The sequence below is a fragment of the Arachis hypogaea genome, chromosome 2 (genome assembly GCF_003086295.3).
Source record: "Arachis hypogaea cultivar Tifrunner chromosome 2, arahy.Tifrunner.gnm2.J5K5, whole genome shotgun sequence".
In the NCBI taxonomy this organism is placed as follows: domain Eukaryota; kingdom Viridiplantae; phylum Streptophyta; class Magnoliopsida; order Fabales; family Fabaceae; genus Arachis; species Arachis hypogaea.
In genome coordinates this window covers 42,377,945-42,398,399 of record NC_092037.1, presented here as the reverse complement: position 1 = coordinate 42,398,399, position 20,455 = coordinate 42,377,945, and the positions used below count along the sequence as shown (strand labels likewise).

Genomic DNA, 20,455 nt, shown 5'->3' with positions numbered 1-20,455 from the left:
TAGGTATGACTGATAAACCCCATTTGTAGGGTTTATCTTGTATTGATTTTAGGGGATTTTATCACCTTTTACCCACATTTATTCAATGAAATAGCATGGTTTTATAACTTCTCCTTTAATTGTGCTTAAGAGTGAAAACATGCTTTTTAGGTCTTAAAATAGCTAAATCTAATTCACCTTGATTCCATTAGATGCCTTGATATATTTGTTAAGTGATTTAAGGTTTAGGAGGCAAAGATTGGATCAAGAGAATGAAGAAAGAAAGCATGAAAAGTTGGAGAACTCATGAAGAAATGAAAGAATCGGAAAGCTGTCAAGCCGACCTCTTCGCACTTAAACAACCATAACTTGAGCTACAGAGGTCCAAATGATGCAGTTCTAGTTGGGTTAGAAAGCTAACATCCGGGGCTTCGAAACGATATAAAATTTGCCATAGTTGCTACACGTATGGTGGTGCGTACGCGCATAGTACGCGCATGCGACGTTGCTGCCACCTGGTTCACTTAAAGCAAAACGTGGCCAGCGATTTTAGAAGCCTTGTGGGCCCAATCCAACTCATTTCTGATGCTATTTAAGCCAAGGATTGAAGGGGGAATGAACATACTTTCATACTTTAGAAGTTAGTCACCATTAGTCATAGTTTAGTTTTAGAAGTAGTTTCTAGAGAGAGAAGCTCTCACTTCTCTCTAGAATTAGGATTAGGATTAGGTTTAGTTCTTAGATCTAGATTTTAATTCATCTTCTTCTACTTCTATCTTCTCAATTCCTTGTTGTTAGATTCATTCTTCTTCCACTCTTTTATTGTAATTTCCTTTATGTTGTTCTTATACTTTGTTGTAGATCTACTATTGTTCCTTCCATTTTCTTTCAATTCAATAAGAGGTAATTCATAATAATTGTTCTTCTTTGCTTTTCTATTGTTGATCTCTTGCCTTTGTAGTTAGATCTCTCTTTAATTCTTGCAATTTATGTTGTTTACTTTTATTGCCTTTTATGTGTTTGTTGAAATGTCTCTTTTAGTTTTAGTGTAGATTTTGTTCCTCTTCGCCTAGGTAGAGTAATTAGTGACACTTGAGTTATCTAATTCCTTTGTTGATTGGTAATTGGAGAGATTGCTAATTGGTTTGGAGTACACTAAAGCTAGTCTTTCCTTGGGAGTTGGCTAGGACTTGTGGCTCAAGTCAATTCATCCACTTGACTTTCCTTTATTTAGTAAGGGTTGACTAAGTGGTAGCAATGGACAATTCTCATCACAATTGAGAAGGATAACTAGGATAGAACTTCTAATTTTCATACCTTGCCAAGAGCCTTTTATAGTTGTTAGTTTACTTTCTTGCCATTTATCTTTCATGTTTCTTATTAAAACCCCAAAATAACTCACAACCAATAACAAGACACTTTATTGTAATTCCTAGGGAGAACGACCCGAGGTTCAATACTTCGGTTTATAAATTTTAGGGGTTTGTTTTAGTGACAAACAACTTTTTGTATGAAAGGATTATTGCTTAGTTTAGAAACTATACTTCGATGAGATTTTATTTGAGAAATTCTAAACCGTCAAAAATCCAATCATCAATGACGCAGCGCCCCATCCCAAGAGCTCTCGTAGATCGTTATTCTTGGGTCACCTCTGACGTTAAGGATACGGCTTCCAAGATAACACTCAAGGAGCTCTAGGAATTCCATAACTCCGATCTACTGTGTGGAGGCAGTCCCGAGTAGGAACACTATGAGGCATTCGTTTCTGGAAATCGGGAACACATTTGTCATATAAACATGGATAATCCCCGGGTGGCCGATTGGATAGGGGTGTACAAGCCCATGTTCACCAACTTGGGGGTTCGGTTCCCCTTCTTTCCCTTTGTCATCTCTCTTCTGAACCGGTGTGATGTGGCGCCATTACAGTTGCACCCAAACAGCTGGGCATCCATCCGCTGTTTCGATATGGTGTGCGACTATTGATCACGAAATTAATGTATCACTACAAAAAATTTTTTGGCAAGTATAACGAATAGTCGTCAAGTTAAAACTCACAATAGAGTGAGGTCGAATCCCACAGAGATTAACGAATTAAACAAACAATAGTTGATTGATTATTCTAGTTAGACAAGCATAATTGGATGATGAGCAACAAGAAATGGAAATGACATAAAAGTAAAGAAAAGCAATAAAGTGCAAGAAAGTAAATGGCATAAATGTAAAGTACAAGAAAGCAAAGTGTTGGAAAGTAAATGACCATAAAGTAAATAAGATAGAAAAGATAAAATAAACATTGGGATCAAGAGATATTACATTCTCTGGATTAATTTATTTCATCTCATCTTCAATCATGCAACTCATTGACCTCTTGACAATCATGAGTGATTGAGTCCCAATTCCTTGGTAACTCAATCTCCCCAATCTTGATCAATAGCCAATTTCTTGGTCTAGTTGCTCATGAAGAGAGATGAAACTTGTTCCCTGATTATACCACACATCTTCATGGATCCAAGTAATGGGTAGATCTAGCGTCACAATTATCTAATCCCAAAACCCAAATCCACTCAATGTGAGAAAGGATTTCAAGCATGGTTTTATAATTCCTCTTCCAAGGTTCACATAAAACCCAAGTTCATTCAATCTCTTTTTCAAGATGATTGAATGCTAGAATGAAGAACAAAATTCTTTCTAGTAAATCAAAGAAAGATGAATAGAAGAAGAAGAATAAAAATAATCAATCCATCAAATGGAAATAGAGCTCTCTTTCCCAATAGAAAGAGCTAGTGATTCATAACTAAAATATTTAGAAGTAAGAAAGTGAAAGAGGAGAGAAGTGTGGGTGAGAAGAGGGAGTTCAAAGACCCCTCCTCCAATTGTGTCCAGAATAATCCCCTCAATGTGTGTATGGTGGTCCTATTTATAGCTATCCTAAATTACAAACTCAAATGAAATTAAAAGCAAATTACAATAAATGAAAATGAATTATTCTAGATGCTTCTTGTGGTCTTGATTGGTTGGCAATTGTGGCTTGAATCAGAGTTGGAGTGGGCTTGGTTGAAAGTTTGAGGCTGCAGGGAGAAATTGGCATGCCACTCCCATTGGAAATTGCTCCTAAGAGTGAGACCCATCTTGCAACGCTAGAAGAATGGACATGTTTCGGCCCAAAAATGAATGTCAACTATAGAGTATTATATATTGCTAGAAATTCCTGGATGTCAGCTTTCTAATGCTGCTGGAATCATCTCATTTGGACCTCTATAGCTCAAGTTATGCTCATTTGAAGGTGAAGAGGTCAGTTTGTCAAATACCCCAGCGTGCCATACCCATTCTTGGCGTACCACACCCCTTGTGAAAGTAAAACTGGCGTGTCATGCCCAAGTTTGGCGTGCCACGCCCACTGGCACGCCCATAGACACGCCCAGATTGTGACGCTAAAAGAATGGTCTTTTTCACCTCCATATTTAACGTCCACTATAAAATGTTATATATCATTAGAAAGCTCTAGATGTCACCTTTCCAACTCCACAAACAGTGCATCATTTAGACCTCTACAACTCAAGTTATGTTCCTTTGAAGATAAAGAGGTCAGGTTGTATCTTTGTAGGGATGTGTTGTACTTCTTATGTTTTTGGGGTCAATATCTTGCTCAATTCTAGTGTCCACTATAAAGTGTTATATATGGTTGGAAAGCTATGAATGTCTACTTTTTAATGGCACTAGAACCCTTTCATTTGGCACTTTGTAGCTCAAAATATGTTCATTTGAATGGGAGGAGGTCAGGCTGGCATATGCCTCGACATGCCACGCCCGAGACTGACGTGCCACACCCATGTAGGCTATTCAATCTTCTTTGCTAGAATGTTGGACTGGCGTGCCACGCCCAAAACACCAAGTGGCACACCCTCTTTGAGATCTTAACTTCACAAGCTTGGCGTATCACGCCCAGAGCACCAAGTGGCACGCCCATTGATGAGAGTTGGCTTCACAAGCTTGGTGTGCCACGCCCAGAGCACCAAGTGGCACGCCCATAGTGATGCAACACGCCCATAGTAATGCAACTTCCTACCTTCTCTAAAATTTAGATCTGGCATACCACGCCTTCTTTGGCACACCCAAAATTTCCTCTTTTCTTCTTTTGGGCTTGTTTTGTGCTTTTTGCTTCTTTTTCCACCATTTTCTACAAAGTTAAACAATTCAAAGAAATCAAAGAAATATACAACTTAAGCATAAAAATACTCAATAATTAAACATAATGAATTAAATTTTGATATGAAAAAGCATAGAAAAACATAACATGATGCGCAGTCATCACAACACCAAACTTAAACTTTGCTTGTCCTCAAGCAAACAAAGAATCATGCAATAAATTTTTGACAAACCAAAGTGAGAAGAGTAGCAATTTTTATGTTCATAGTTGGCTAGTTTCTTATGCATGCTACAATCACAAAAGAAATTCAAATGATTGATGCTTCTATCTAGCTCATTTCATGAAATCTTTTTCTTTATGTTCCTACCTTGAAACAAGTTTTTTTATTTTTTTCTTAGCTTAGCTTTTTGGGTGCTTTGCACCGTTTGTTGAAAGCAAAGCTACGACTCTAAATGCTTTGTTCTCAAGTATTATCACTTGATACATAAGCACCACAAGCATTTAATTAGAGGACTCTTTAACCTCATTTTGTTTATTGTCTTTATTTCTCTAATCATTTATGCTCAGAGCCTTGAGCTTTGAGGGAGTGCTTTGCACCTGAGCCTAGCCTTGACTATAAATGTTTTATTTTCATGCTTTTTGCTTGATACATAAACACTATAAGTACTTGACAAATGAATTGTCATTGGTACTCAAAGCCTTCAACTTTCTCATTCTTTCCCTTTTCTTTTCTTGCCTTATTTGCATTTGCTTCTTCAAATTCTTTATGATTTCAAAAATTTCATAAAATGTCCTAGATGAAAATTTCAATTAAAAAAATCAAAATGTAATTGAGCAACAATAGTCATGCTAGCTTCCCAATACTTATATGCTTGATGAGCGGATATTTTATGCGGCATTCTCATTCCCTACTGAGAACGTGTGATTTATTCTCACCCCAAAATCTTTCACCCTTTTAGTGATACAGGTTCGAATATTCAATAAGATGTTGCAGATGATTAGTAGATTTACCTGTGATTCCTGTTTTTTTTATAGAGTTCCCTCGCCCTTGTTGCTTTAGCTTTTATTTTATCCAGAGGGATATGTATTATATTCAAGTTTTATATTGAATTTAATTGTATAGCATCTATTATTATTAATAATTATGTGATTATTATTGTTTGAAGATCTTTGATATATGACTTTAATTACTAAAAAACAATTTCTGGAATTTTCTTAAAAACTGAAATGCGATATCGACGTAAAGGCTCAATATTAAATAGATAATAAAAGAAAACAGGTTAGTAACTCCTTACTTTTGGTACGATCATGACAACTAAAAGTTAGGGTGTTACATTATGGTATCAGAATAGTTCGTTCTTGTTAGAGCCTTGGGAATGGACTGACTATGTTTCATTGCATACTCTGAGTGTCTGTCATGCTTAGTGACTTGTTCTGATAATAAGAGTTTAGATTTTATATGCATGACTGTCTGTTGAGTAATGCTGTTAGCTTACCATTGCATTCCTCTTGGTATTAAGTCTGGCCAACTTAATACTAATGATTTATGTATATAGGAACACTAATGGGTTGTCATGGACAAAATAGAGGTAATAGGTAACACATGTTGCGGGGTTTGGGAAATGTTAGAGGTTGCATCTCGAGGTTACTTGGTTGCGTATCTTGTTCTTTCATGGTTTACTTTGAAATCCTTGTTTCAGATTTCTTTCTTGAAAAATACCTTGATTCCTCTCCAACCCTGTCTTTTATGCATATGCATTCTCGATGATCTTAACTGCATATGCCAGCTTAGATTCTTTGTTCTTCTACCTTTCTTGAATGTGATTGTTTCTCTTATTTCAAGTCCTACCTCTAAAGTGTATCTTTACTTGATTGTGTTCTTCGATGTTTGCTTGTATCCTTTTGGGTAAATTCGAGATTAGTATAGTACCACGTGCAATCTTTAGGTATAGCGAGCGATGTGTTAGTTCTTTGGTATGCGTTTTGTGGATGCGAAAAGTAAAGGCTGTGAGTTTGCGACGTCATAGGAAAATGTGGAGTTTGATTCACGCAAAAGAGTTTGCGGATGTTGGACATGTTACCATATTGGGTTGTGAGGTGATGGATGATGTTGAAAATTCTCGGAAGATTTATTTGACAAAGTGTGGATGGGAATAGTGAGGTTACGTCATGTTGAAGTTTAGGGAGATTAATATCTGGAGTCAGTACGAAATTAGTGTTGTGAACATTAACCACGTTGTTTTAACGCCAACCTGTTTTGTAATCGTTTACATTGGGCTACAAGCCTCACACTTATACCCTTATATCTCTATAATGAGAATCCTATTATTTGAAACTGTATGTATGTATATCTATATGCTAAGACTTTTTACTTTTCCATCAAATGTTTAAAAAGTAAAGGGATGAAACTAGGTACTATTTTGTGTATTACGTTAAATTTTCGAGGACGAAAATTTTTATAAGTGGAGTAGGATGTAAGACCCCAAATCTTTAGAAATTAAATAATAAATTAATTATGACTTATTTTATTTATTCAGGATATTGTTTTAAGAAACTTTTATATTAATTGGATATTTTCTTATTAATGATTTGAAAGCTTGAGTAATAATAATAATAATAATAATAATAATAATAATAATAATAATAATAATAATAATAATTTTAGATATATGGTTTAATTTGAATAATTAGACTTTGAACTCTATTTTATGATTTTAAGAGAAATTAAGTTGACTATCTCTATTTATTTGAAAATTGATAATTAAATAGTAATTTTCATAAATGAGTGATGGATTAAAAAAAAAGAGTTTTCAATTACTATATATCCCAAATTTTTATTAAAATTACCAAATTACCCTAAACCTAACTACACAAAACCCTAACCCTAATTTTTATCCTAAATCTAGCCGCCTTACCCCCTTCCCTTTCTTCCGCAACACACACAAGACATACATGCAGCCACAATAAGGAAAGAAATAAATTGAAAGAGAGAGATATCTGAGTGAGCGGAGGGAAAGAAGGAGAAAGGAAGGAGAGGGGGGAGAAGGAAGGGGACCGTGCTAGCGCCGCTAGGCCTCGTCGGCGCCGTCGTGCCATTAGCCCTTGTCGCCGCCATCGCGCCACCACTAAGCAGATTCATTCCATCGCTTCTGCCACTGTCTTCTCCACGCGCGGTCGTCGAAGTCACTGGAGGTGAGAGAGAGAGAATCACAAAGAGAGAGAAGGATGTGCTACCGCCGCTAGAAGGGAGGGTCTTCGTCTACGCTGATGACGTTGCTGTTGTTGGAAGACGTCGCCGAGGAGCGGAGCTACCGCTGAAGACCCGCCGCCGTTCAGCCTCGTCCTGCCCACGTTTGGTCCGCCGTAGAGGGATGAAGGCCGACCGAGACAGTATGTCGTTAAGGAAGGAAAGATGTTATCGTCGTGTTTCTTGGTCGCCGGTGATGGAGTTGCGTCACCGTCAACCCTATGGGCTGTTTTGACCGCTGCTGACAAAATCCACTAGAGTTGTTCATGGGGTTGATGCCGTTCAGTTATCTCGATTCTTTTTTAGTGCAGTAAGTTGTTCTCCTTCGAAACCCTTTATAGTCCCTATTCAGCTATATGTTACTGAGGATTTTGCGGCGTTATTTGCCATAGGGTTGAGTATTGGTGCTTGCATGTCATGTTTGAAGTCGCTGTTGTTGCTTTAGAAATGGTCAAACGTTGTGGCTGTTGCAGGACACAAGGAAAAACAGGTTTTAACACGTTTAGGTTTTGTGAGTTTTGACGAGCTGAGGCATGGGATTTATTTTAAAAATTAACTGTTTTAATTTATGAATGCCATTGAAGTTTAGTGAGTAACTGCAAATAATTTATAATTGTCTTATTTAATTAATTGATAAAAATTGGCGAAATTGAGATTGTTGGTGATTGTGAATATGATTGAATGTGATGAAATTATGTTGAGATGGATTTGTGGCTGTGTTTAAGGATGATGATTGTTATGGATTTTCTGATTATTTTAGAATTGCTGAAAATTCCGATTTTAGTTAATTATGTCAAATTGGTTGTTATTGAATTGTTCATTTGATGACACTATGATGGTTATTAATATTGGTTTATAACTAATTAGGTTTGGGTTTGAAAAGGGTTAAAGGATTTAAAGTTTGATTACTAAATCAATTTTCTTGAAACCGGAATTTTAAATATAAAAATAGTAGTTTTGAAAACGAACTAGTAATTTGATAGTGAACGAAATTGTGTGAAGTTAAAGGCTGATTTTTAGGAAACTAATTATAACTTTTGACGTTATACTGGGCTACTTTCAAAGAATGGTTGATGGAAATTCTGAATGTTATCTGATGAAAGAATGATAGTCTGTTAAACTAGTTTATGATGAGTTGTTTATTTAGAATCTATTGTTATGATAACTACTGATGAAAAGAGCTGATGATTTGTTGAGAAATAGGGAACCCGTAAGGGTGGTTAAGCCCGAATTTTAGAGGAAATACTGCCAAATTTTTATAAAATTGTAAGACTTTATTTAAAGTATTATTTAAAAGCGAATCTGATTTAAGAATATTATTTGATTTCAATTTATTACAAAAAGAGTTTTGTTTTCGATTCGATTTATTAAGAAAAGCATAATGCTTTAAACTCAATCTTTTGAGAAGGGATTTTGCTTTAAGTTATGTTTTGAGTTGGTTTGATAAGAAAGAAAAGAAGAACGAAAAATAAAGAAAAGAGAGATAATTAAAGGAATCTCTGCCACATGAGAGCAGAGAACAAAGATTAAATAAATATATTAAGTAAAGGAATGTCTCTCACAAGAGAGCAGATGTGACTTTGTTTGGGCCTTAGTGCCAAATGTATAGTGGAGACACCCACACACTAAGAACTGTTTTCCAGATGTAAGCACATTGAAAGTCACATTGTATGTGGCCTAACCGTAAGACTTATATAAGCACACTGTATGCATCTGGAAAACCATATCTGGAACTTGTGCCTGGGTAATGTCGGGAGCGGGTAGGCAACCGATACATGAGCTCATGGCCTGCGTTAGAGATAGACATGCATCATGTTATTTGCACATTTTCTTTTTATTGCGCTTGCTTGTCTTATTTCTTTGTGATTATATTGTTTGTCTTGTTGTGACTTGCTTGTATATTGAATTGAATCTCTTGCTTGTACTATTAGTTTGTGAATGTATTAAAGTGATTACGAATTGACATTTTGACTAAGAATTAATTTTGTGGCTGATAGATGGGTAATGTGACTAGTTTTATATTTAAAAATTGTTTTGAGTTTAATGATTTTATAAAGAGGTAATTAGTTAGCTAAAGTAAAACCAAGAGTATTTTCAAAGGGTTTGGTAAAAATATAGTTTTATGTCAGCTTTCAAAGAGCATTTTATTTCATTACTTTTACGGTATTTTCATTCCCTACTGAGAACGTGTGGTTTGTTCTCATTCCAAAATCTTTCACTCTTTCAGTGATACAGATTCGAAGATTCAATAAGATGCTGCAGACAATTAGTAGATTTACTTGTGATTCTTGTTGTTTTTATAGAGTTCCCTCGCCCTTGTTGCTTTAGATTTTATTTTATCCAAAGGGATATGTATTGTATTCGAGTTTTATATTGAATTTAATTGTATAACATCTATTATTATTAATAATTATGTGATTATTATTGTTTGAAGATCTTTGATATATGATTTTAATTACTAAAAAACAATTTTCTGGAATTTTCTAAAAAACTGAAACGCGATATCGACGTAAAGGCTCAATATTAAACAGATAATAAAAGAAAACAGGTTAGTAACTCCTTACTTTTGGTATGATCATGATATGCTAAAAGTTAGGGTGTTACAGATTAGGTGAGTATAGAGCCTAGGCTAGCTTGAGTACCAGCTTAGGGACTTCTTGAACAGGTCAAGGACTGGGATGTTGTATGTATATATGTATATAGTTATTACGTAGCTACTTGTAGGGGTGTCCTAATTAAGATCTATGTTCTAATAAAGCTTGAATGACTGAATGTTGTCAAATGCTTGAGATGTATGCATATATATAAATGTGTGTTTACTTTTAACTACTTATCTTGTTGTTACTTATGATATCATCCGTGTATGTTCATGATTGTCAACTTAAACGTTTAAAAAAAAGTACCTCGTAAAATAACTACGTTTTTAACAACGAATCAGGCTCATATATTAAGTAATAGATAATAATTAGGACGATAAGTTGGTAGCACTCAGTTTCCGGTATGATCTAGACATACTGAAAATTGGATCGTTATTGTGGACATAGAGTTGAGTGTGCATACGCAAACATTGTCTGTGTACGCACGCGTTTGAGCGTGTGCCTCATTTAATGCAACACGTGATCAGCGATTTCTAGTCCATTTTAGACCCAATCCAACTCATTTCTGATGCTATTAAACCAAGGATTGGAGGGGAATGAACTAAGTAGTCATAGTTGTAGGTTTTTATCATGTTTTGGGTGATTCTAAAGAGAGAAGCTCAACTTTTCTCTAGAATTTTAGGATTTTATCTTAGTTTTCTCTCTAGTTTGAGGTTTTGATCTTACTTTAGTTTAATTTGCTTTATATCTTGTTCTAGCATCTTAAGTCTTACTTGTTAATTTCCTTTATTTTGTTGCTTTTATGTTCATGAACTCTTGTTAATTTTAATTACATTTAATGCAATTTGAAGTTTTGTGTTTTCTTGATGCTTGATTGAGTTATTATTACTATTTTCGTTCAATTGGTATTTTAGATTCTATTATTATTGTAATTTACGATTTTTTTTCTTTCATGCATTGCAAGTGTTTGATAACATGTATCTTTTTGTTTTTTGAGTAGAATTTTGTATTCTTAGCTTAGGTTCGTAATTTGGGTGACCTTGAGTTATTAATGTCTAAGTTGATTGATAATTTAGTGATTTTAATTAATCTTGTTTTCATTGACGCTAATCTTTTACTAATTCAGTTAGTAAGTTGATTAAGATTTATGGATTTGGATTAATTAAACCCATTTGACTTTTCTCCGAAGTTGGGGATGACAAAGTGCAATGACGGATCCAGAAAATTTTGTGATTGGTGGCAAAATATATATAATATGATAATAATTTTTATAATTATACTTTGTTATTATAAAATATAATTAATTTTTAAATTATTAACCAAAAAATTAAAATACTAAAATAATAATTTAAAAAATAATATAAAAATTAAATTTCATTTTTTTAGGTTTTATATTTTGAAAAGATTAAATAATTTTTTCATTGTCAATACAATCAAATGTCTCTCTTTTTATATATATTGTTAAATAATTATTTAAAAATTCATTTCTCATTATTATGAAATTGATTCTTTATAATATTTATATTTAAAAAAGTTTTTTCAACTGATGTTATCTCAGAAAAAACTAAAATTAACTTAAATAAAAAACACTAATAATAAATAGTATTATTTTGATTTCTTATTTTATTATTATTATTTATTTAACCAAATTTTATTTAATAGTCAATATAAAAAAGTTGCAAAGAACTAGATATATATTAAAAAAAAGACCCAAAAAACTAGATATATATTAAATATATATATTCTAAAAAAAACTTTAAATGTCATATTTTGATGCAATATTTTGCAAGTAATACTAAAATAATAAGATCTTTTCATTCTTAAAAAATTATAATTTGATGTCAAGTGAATTTTTTTAAAATTTTTTAATTGTGAATGACTAAATGTTTTAAAAAATAAAAAAGAAAAATTTAGAGATCAAATTTTGCTCTAAATATTTTTCTGCATATTCTAAACATTTATTCAAAGGTTGAAAAAATAATTTAGATTAAATGGATATGTTTTTGTTAAATATGATTTTTTTTCACTTTTAATAAATATAATATTTATTAGTTATTCTTATTGAAATTTTCAAATCATTCCAGGATTATTTTGTCTTTGTTTGAATCTTTTGGATACTATTTGAATCTTTTGGGTACTAAATTAGTAGTTACATCTATTTTGAACATATATATATATATATATATATATATATATATGATATTCACTAAGTATATAAACAGATTTTTTCAAATTTTATATTTATTTATTAGTTGCAATTATAAAATAATAAATCTATAATTATTTCACTTTTTCTTTTTAAATGTTATTATAACAAATTCATTTAAATTTTGAATTACCATTTATTTTTACATAATTGAAGTTGATGAGTGAAATTTAATTATAGTTGAGTCAAATTTAATTATATAATGGGGACAAATAAATTTTGTTACTATATATTAGTTAAAAAATTTTAAACTTCACTGGGGGCACTTACCCCACATTCATCAACATAAATCTGCCCCTAACGAAGTGGGATTGCTCTTTATGACTATCATGTTGTGGTTAGTAACAAGGATAGTCATCCTTGACCATCAACCCTTGACAAGAGCTTTCTTAGTTAATTTCTTTTATTGCCATAGTTTAATTACTTTTGATATTTAGTTATTGTTTGTTTCTTTAATTCCTTACTATTTACATTCCTTGTTATTGCTATCAACTCCTGATTTTTCTCAAAGCCAATAATTAAGCACTTGATTACAATTCTTATAGAGAACGATTTGAAATTCTACTCCTAATTATTTTTGTTTGTATTGTGACAATCTTTTTAAAAATTGATTAAGGGTTATTCTTCGGTTTGGACTATGCTTTTAATGAAGTTTTTTTTCTATTAAGAAATTCTAAACCGCCATTAATCTCTACATCATATTCGTACGCGACTTTGTCCCATTTTAACCCATGCGTACGCGAACAGGGAGCATGCGTACGCATGACCCCTGTTTTGTTGAAAACTTATTTTTTGAAAGTTCAACAGTTTCTCTAGCTTTCTAAACTTCTTTAATTACTATTTAAGACTCTTAGCTAGTAATTAGGCTTTGAGAGTAGTAAGGATGTGTTAAGTAACTCAATTAAATATTTTCTCTTAATGAGTTTAGAAGACGGTGACTTTTGCTTAGAAAGTTCAGTGGATGGAATGACTTTAGTGGATTGGCGGAGTTTTGAGATGATAATTTATCGAGACAAATGAATGATTGAGGTTGTTGGAAATTGATGAGATGAGTATTAAAGAAATTGTGCTATATGAGCAGTGATCACTGAGTCTGATTATATACTATTGATATGTTGAGATTTGGTAAGTTGCTATGCGACTGGCAAAGATGGTGGTTAATCCTGCTTGTCGAGATTACAGCGCTGGCATGAGAATGGCGGTTAATCTCGCTTATGTTGAAATGTGAGGTTTGAGGTTGAGGATCCCGCTTGCATCCTTTCGAGTCGCAAGAGTGGGCTGGGAACTATATCCCTGGGGTACCAATTATTCGTGACCAAAAGGCGACATTCCAAGGGGATGTGTCGAGTTGGCAGTTGAACCAACAAGTGATATCACGCCTAATAGGACATGCATTCATCATATGCATCTTCTATGTGTTTGCTTGTTTTGCTTACTTGCATCCATTGCCTAAGTATATAACATGCTTACTTGCTAATTGTGTTTCCTGTTGTATATGTATATTACTTGTGTTTTACTTACTTGTATTTGTCTGTGGTTTCTACTGGGATTGGAGAGGTTCAGTAGGTGATGGTGATGGGATCGCATGGAGGATAGGTTGGCGAAGGCTGTGGGACAGCGGTGTTTTTGTTAGTTAGAAAATCCTTAAGAATAGATAACCCTTTTATGAATTTTTATTAAAGAATCTTCTGGATCAAAGAATGCTACGCCTTGATTCTTGCATTTACCACAAAGACCCTAATTTCCTCATACCGCGGCTGAACTGATGTCTCAAGAAGTCCCCAATGAAGTCGTCGATTAGCTATCTAAGAGACGCATGCTCAAGCTAGTGGTTCATTTATATCTGATGAAAGACGCTCGTTGAACCCATGTAGAATAGAGATAACTTTTGATGGTTCAACTCATTCATAAGGTTGAAGAACAAAGATACATCTTAGGAGAGAATCAAACATGAATTGAAATAGAACATTAGTGCTTTTATTAATCCATAAAACTCAGTAGAGCTCCTAACCTTAACCTATGAGGTTTAGTGACTCATGCTGATAGAAGAAATACAAAATGAAACATAAAAGTGGGCAAGAGTCAAGAAAATTCCCCTAACATTGGTGAACTCTTGTCTATATATACTAATCTAATGACTATGGCTTACAGAAATAAGATAAACTAAGTTGATAGTGCAAAAATCTACTTCTGGGGCCCACTTGGTGAGTGTTTGGGCTAAGCTTTAGTGTCCCATGTGCTAGGAGGCTTCTTGGGCGTTGAACGCCTGCTTGGGATACCTTTGTGGGCATTGGACACTAGCTACTCCGTTTTGGGCGTCCAACGCCAGGAAGGGGGTAGGTGGCTGGCATTGAACGCCAGTTTTGGGCCTTCATCTCCAAAAATAAGTATAAACTATCATATAGTGTTGGAAAGCCCTGGATGTTAGCTTTCCATAGTCGTTGAGAACGCCCCATTTGGATATCTGTAGCTCTAGAAATGCTTGTTTGAATGCACGAAGGTCAGATCCTGACAACATCTACTACGCTTTTCTTGCCTCTGAATCAGATTTTATCAAAACTCTCAGATTTCAACCAGAAAATACCTGAAATTACCATAAAACACAACAACTCATAGTAGAATCCAAAAATGTAAATTTTACACTAAAACCTATGAAAATATAATAAAACTTAAACAAAACATGCTAAAAATAATATGAAAATGATGCCAAAAAGTGTATAAAATATCAGCTCATCAATTGGTTACGCGTACGTATCATCCATGCGTACGCATCGAGACCAACTTCTCAAATCTTCAAATTCTTGTATTCCTTCCACTTTTTCATGCTTCCTTTCCATCCTCTAAGTCATTCCTGCCCTATAACCCTGAGATCACTCAACGAACACATCACGGCATCGAATAGTAATAAGATAGAATTAAAAAGTAGTAATTTTAAGGGCTAGAAAATATGTTTTCAATCATAGCACAAAATTAGGAAGGAATCTTAAAAACATGCAATTTATATGAATAAGTGTGAGAATAGTTGACAAAATTCACTTAATTCAATTCAAAATAAACCATAAAATAGTGGTTTATCAGGCACACTAAAGCAAGTCATACAAATACATATGATGAATGTCTAGTCTTAGTGCATGTCATGAGCTCATGTGTCGGTTGTTTGCCCGCTCCTAACATTATCCGGTCACAAGTCTCGGATATGATTTTCCAACAGGTGTGTAATATAATTTTAAACTGCTCTACTGTGGTAGCTTTGCTCTACTGTGGCAGATATTTGGAGGCTGGAAAAGAGACTGCTCTAATATGGCAGTTCTGCTTTTCTATGGCAAATATCAAACAAATATTGCTCTGCTCTTCTGTGACAGGCATATATGTTCTTCTGTGGCATATTTTTAATTGGTACTTTATCTTTTCTCAAAAGAATTATTTCTGACTACTTTCTCGCAGTAGATAACTAACATATAATTCTCAAAATATCTAGCATTAACATTGAAATCTATTTCAATTCCTTTACAGCTTAAAAGTCACTTAAATTATATGAAAACCAACATGTTCCAAGCTTAGGTTCATTACTTCTAAGCTAAACAAATTTGGTTTTACATCCTTCGTCAAACATCAAACACAAATCAAGCATGTAACATTAAAATTCATTTTTTAACTCACGAACCAAGTTTGTCACCAAAACAGCATTGACAGTCTAACTTCCACTCTATTTTTAAATAAACAAACAAACTTAGAATCACACAAACTTTATGTTCACGCGTCCGTCTTGGACTAAGATTTATAACAAGCTAAAATCATAATTTTCAAATTATTCTAACTTCAGTAATAAGGGAAAAATCGTGATTGCATTATAGCTTTAAAAATCAGAAAAACATCAGTAGTGTACAATTTTCAAAATTTCATATAAAATCCATATTAAATCCAATAACTCTCAAATTTAATATGGTTCAAATAGACTTATCTAGGTTTATTTTTCAATTAGTTCTAGCTCCATACCATTTTTAATGAGGAAGTTATCTAGCTTGGAATTTGGGTAATCTTTTGCAAGATTCTGCAGACAGACCCTCTTCCAAGTTCCATAAATCACTCATTAAAATTAGGACAGCCCTGAAATTTAATCCACACATACTAGACATACCCAGCTCTCACTTCCAATTGGTTGCAACTTATTATCCTTCCAGGTAATCAATTAATTGGTTTATTATTAATCTCAATTAATCCTTGGCAATGGCACCAAAAACTTGATGGACTTTTTTCAAACTTAGCAAGTGCACCAAATCGTATAAAGTAATACCACAGTGAGTAGGTTATTATTTTCATGAGGATTAATAGACTAAGAAAGCAGTGATTAACTGATTAATCTAGTTAGACAATTGAGAATTAGGTTTTAAGGTATTCAGTATCAAAAACAGAGAATTAAATGAAAGCTATTTGAAAATGGTTAAGAAAGTAATATGAATAAAAGTGCTAAGGTTTCCGAGATGTTTAAACTTCAGGACAAATGCTTTTCACTATGTACTTTGATTATGCAAAGATGTATCCATAGTAAATCATAGTTAATCAAACCACAATCCTTTGGTAGTTCAATTTCTCTTAACTTAACAAAGTGTCCATTCCTTGATCAATTGATTATGATAAGAGATGAGACACGTTTAATGATTCAAAATCACACAATTCCTAAGAAATAAACCGAGTTAATTTTATGTCACTTATAAAACCAATTTTAAAACTCAAAGAATTAGGAGAAGAGGTTTTTAAGCTTAATTCCAATAACCAACTTTTCCAAGGTGATAATGTAATTCAATTCAGATTTGAATTATTTTTCCATACATTCAAATTTTTGTGATGAAGAACGAAAACTTGTTTCTTAAGAAAATATCAATGCATTAATCAAAAGTAAAAAAGCTATAACATTAATCAATTAGAATCAACAGAGCTTCTAACCTTAACTGAGGAGATTAGTGACTCATAGTGCTTGAAAAACAAAAACTATCAATTGGAACGGCTGCCAGAAGAGAGTTCACATGTATATCTCTCACTCCTTGAAATGCTAACCCTAAACTTAAAATTCAAAATTAAAACTCAATCAAATAAAACAGAATCAGATCTAATCTAATTAATGCTTCTCATATAGTTTTTCCTCTCAAGTGAAGCAATAAAGGAAGAGATGACACCAAGTCACATTGGCAAGAATAAATATTATATGTCGAAATGAAATTAACCCTAAACCGTAACTTCTAACGTTTCTAAATCTCGTAATTTGCATTACCTATTACTTTTATTTCATCTATAATAATTCATTAATGTTCTTAAATACATGAACTATTAGTGTTAAGTTGCCTATACTTAATACCATGAGGTATCCAATGGTAGACTAACAACATTAATTAACAAACAGTCATGCCTATAAAACTTAAACTATTGTCACTAGGACAAGTCACAAGGCATGACAAACACTGAGAGTATGCAGTAAAGCATAGTCATTCCACTTCTAAGGCTCTACAGGAAAGATTGCTCTGATACCATAATATAATGTCCCTTCCAACAAAATACCTTACTTAAGTCATGGTATTTCTACTAAAAAAAACATTACGTAACCTTTTCTAATAATAATTACTTAACACTGAGCCTTTATGTCGATATCACATTCTAATTTTAAGAAATTCCATAAAATTTTGTCTTTATTTATTAAAATTATATATCAAAGATCTCCAAGTAATAATAATCACATAAATACTAATAATAATAAATGTTATACAAGTGAAATCAAATGAAACTCATATACAACACCTACCCCTCTATATAAAATGGAATCTTATGCAACAACAATGAGGAGACTCTATGAAAGCAACTTGATTTCATATACAAGTTTCATTATTCGTCTGTAGCTTCATACTGAGTCCTCAAACCTGTGACACTGAAAGGGATGAAAATTTTGGAGTGAGAACTAATCACAAGTTCTCAATAGAGGTTGACAATGTTATGAAGTAAATAATAAAACGCAAATAGTTAATTTAGTCCAACAATATTTACCTTCATTAATTCCATAAAACTCTTTAAAGTTACATTAGCGGCCTCTTCCTTCCCCTCTTTGCCACATCTCTTCCTCTCTCATTCGATCTCTCTCGCTTGCTCTCTTGAACTCCCTCCCCTGTTTTCTTCCTTTTCTTCATGTGTGTATTGCGTCTATGTGGTGGGTGTTTGCTCTTGAAGGAGTGGTGATAAAAGAGTGAACATGGCCTAGTAAATGATAAACAAGTATGGGGTACGTATATATAAGTGATTGGTCAGCGGGTAACGTGTTAGATAATAATGGTACATATAAAATAAGAAATTTAGGATTAAAGTTAAAATAAAATATATACAACTAACTTAGAAATTTTACAAAATATTCAAGATACAAGAATAACTTAAGATTTAAATATAATACTGTAGAAATTACTTTCGAAACATATATAATTTTATTTGTAATATATCAATGAGATTAAATAATTATTTTTAATTTAAATTATAAAATAAACATATTGATCACATTTTATAAGGTACAATTTGAACCCAAATTATCAATAACCTAAATTAAATCATATAACTTTTTATTATTTTTCCATCACCGATCCACCGGAATTAAAATTTCAATTATACTAAATAACCAATTATAATAAAATTATACAATATTGTTAATTAACTTAACTCCAAATATTCATAAAACTAATTTAATTACCCTTAATAGATTAATTTTTGAAAATAAAGTGTTCGAATTAATAAAATAAGTCATAACTTATTCATAATAGAAATTATCTAAATTAAACGATATAATTCTTCTTTATTTTTCAATTAATGAAATTATGTGAAATATTTAATTATAATAAAATTATCTTAAAATCATAATTGATATAAAATCAACTTATCTTATAACTAATTTAATTATTTTTAATAAAATAATTTTTAAAAATATAAAGTTAAAAGTTAGTGAAACAAACTATAATTTATTCGTCACCAAAAAAAAAAACTATAATTTATTCATATTTAGATTTTAAAAAATATAGAATGTTATACAAAAAGGTTATATATGTTTCAATCATGAACATGAAAAACATTGTTTATTTAATTGTAATTTTTTGCCTTTTTTAGATGGATGTATTTGCAGTCCCTGTTTTTCCACCATGTGGGCAGATTTATAAGAATGGAAAAGCAGAGGTTTCTCGAATGGACTAGGATTTGGTCGATAAACGGGACTTGGAGACCTTGTATAAAGAATTGGGATACAAAGATTACATTGCCAGATTTGAAGCTGGGTTGCACCGTATTGAAGGAGATGCTGAGATTAACGACCTGCTCAATAACAAGCTTCAAAATAAGGGATCTGTTGAATTTTACATTTTCTTTGAGCATACTATGGAGGAGAATGATGGAGCAGGGATTGATGTAGAGGAAGTTGGTGATCTTGAGGAGTGTCAATGATGAGGGATACGAGAGTGCCAATGATCAATTGTACAAACCTCCACCAAAGGGTGTTGAAGATGAAGATTACAAGCATGAGGATAGCGATCAGAATAGATGATAATTGTGTTAAAGTAAATTCAGGTTCATCCAATTAGATAGCTAATCATGTAAAAAACTTGTGGTGTCACATATACATTGCAGTAACACTTGGAGGCAAAAACGGTGCTTTATCTCCTTTCCTTCCCACTGACACATGCACCGCACCAAGCTGAGCAATCTGTCGCCCCTCCTCTTCGCCGACTAAAATTAGCCTTCGTTGCTGCTCATGTTTTCCAATCATTCATCTGTCTGCCATGCAATTAGGGTTAGGTTTAGAGATTTCATTATCATTTCATACGAAATCAACAATGTTTCTCTCCTTCCATAAGCGCTTACGTTTTGTTTAGTGAGCTCATCAAAACGATGTCATTTAACAGCGCTCAGTAAGGACTAACGGTATCCGACAAATGCCAACTCCAGGGACTAATTTGGTACTTTTGATTGCTTAGTAACTAATTTGTCTGATGCGAAATTTTTCATTGACTAAATAGTAAACTGACTCTACTCAAAAAATAAAAATAAAAAAAAAAAACTGCATTCACTATCTAATTCAATTTGAACGAATTAATATTTGAAGTGAACCTCTAATCCAATCCATATCCATTCGCACAAAAGACGTTGCAATTCCTGACAAAGAAAAAGACAATGCAGCCCCTAACCATGATTGCAGGTGGGTAATTAAGTATCAGGTTGTTCTTGTAAGATAGGCTAGGTAATGACACAAGGTGCATGTGAAA

The 20,455-nt window shown here is 33.0% G+C and overlaps 2 long non-coding RNA genes across 2 annotated transcripts; one reads left to right on the top strand and one right to left on the bottom strand.

Moving 5' to 3' along the window:
- The first annotated feature begins 6,974 nt into the window (after positions 1–6,974).
- On the top strand, positions 6,975–9,806 carry LOC112743578 (uncharacterized). The gene is made up of 2 exons (XR_011872560.1): positions 6,975–7,683; positions 9,601–9,806. It is a non-coding gene; the product is annotated as an uncharacterized lncRNA (long non-coding RNA).
- Positions 9,807–17,829: 8,023 nt separating this feature from the next.
- Positions 17,830–20,072, bottom strand: LOC112743582 (uncharacterized). The gene is made up of 2 exons (XR_003172063.3): positions 18,210–20,072; positions 17,830–18,093 (listed from the first exon to the last, which is right to left on the bottom strand). It is a non-coding gene; the product is annotated as an uncharacterized lncRNA (long non-coding RNA).
- Between the last annotated feature and the right edge of the window lie 383 nt (positions 20,073–20,455).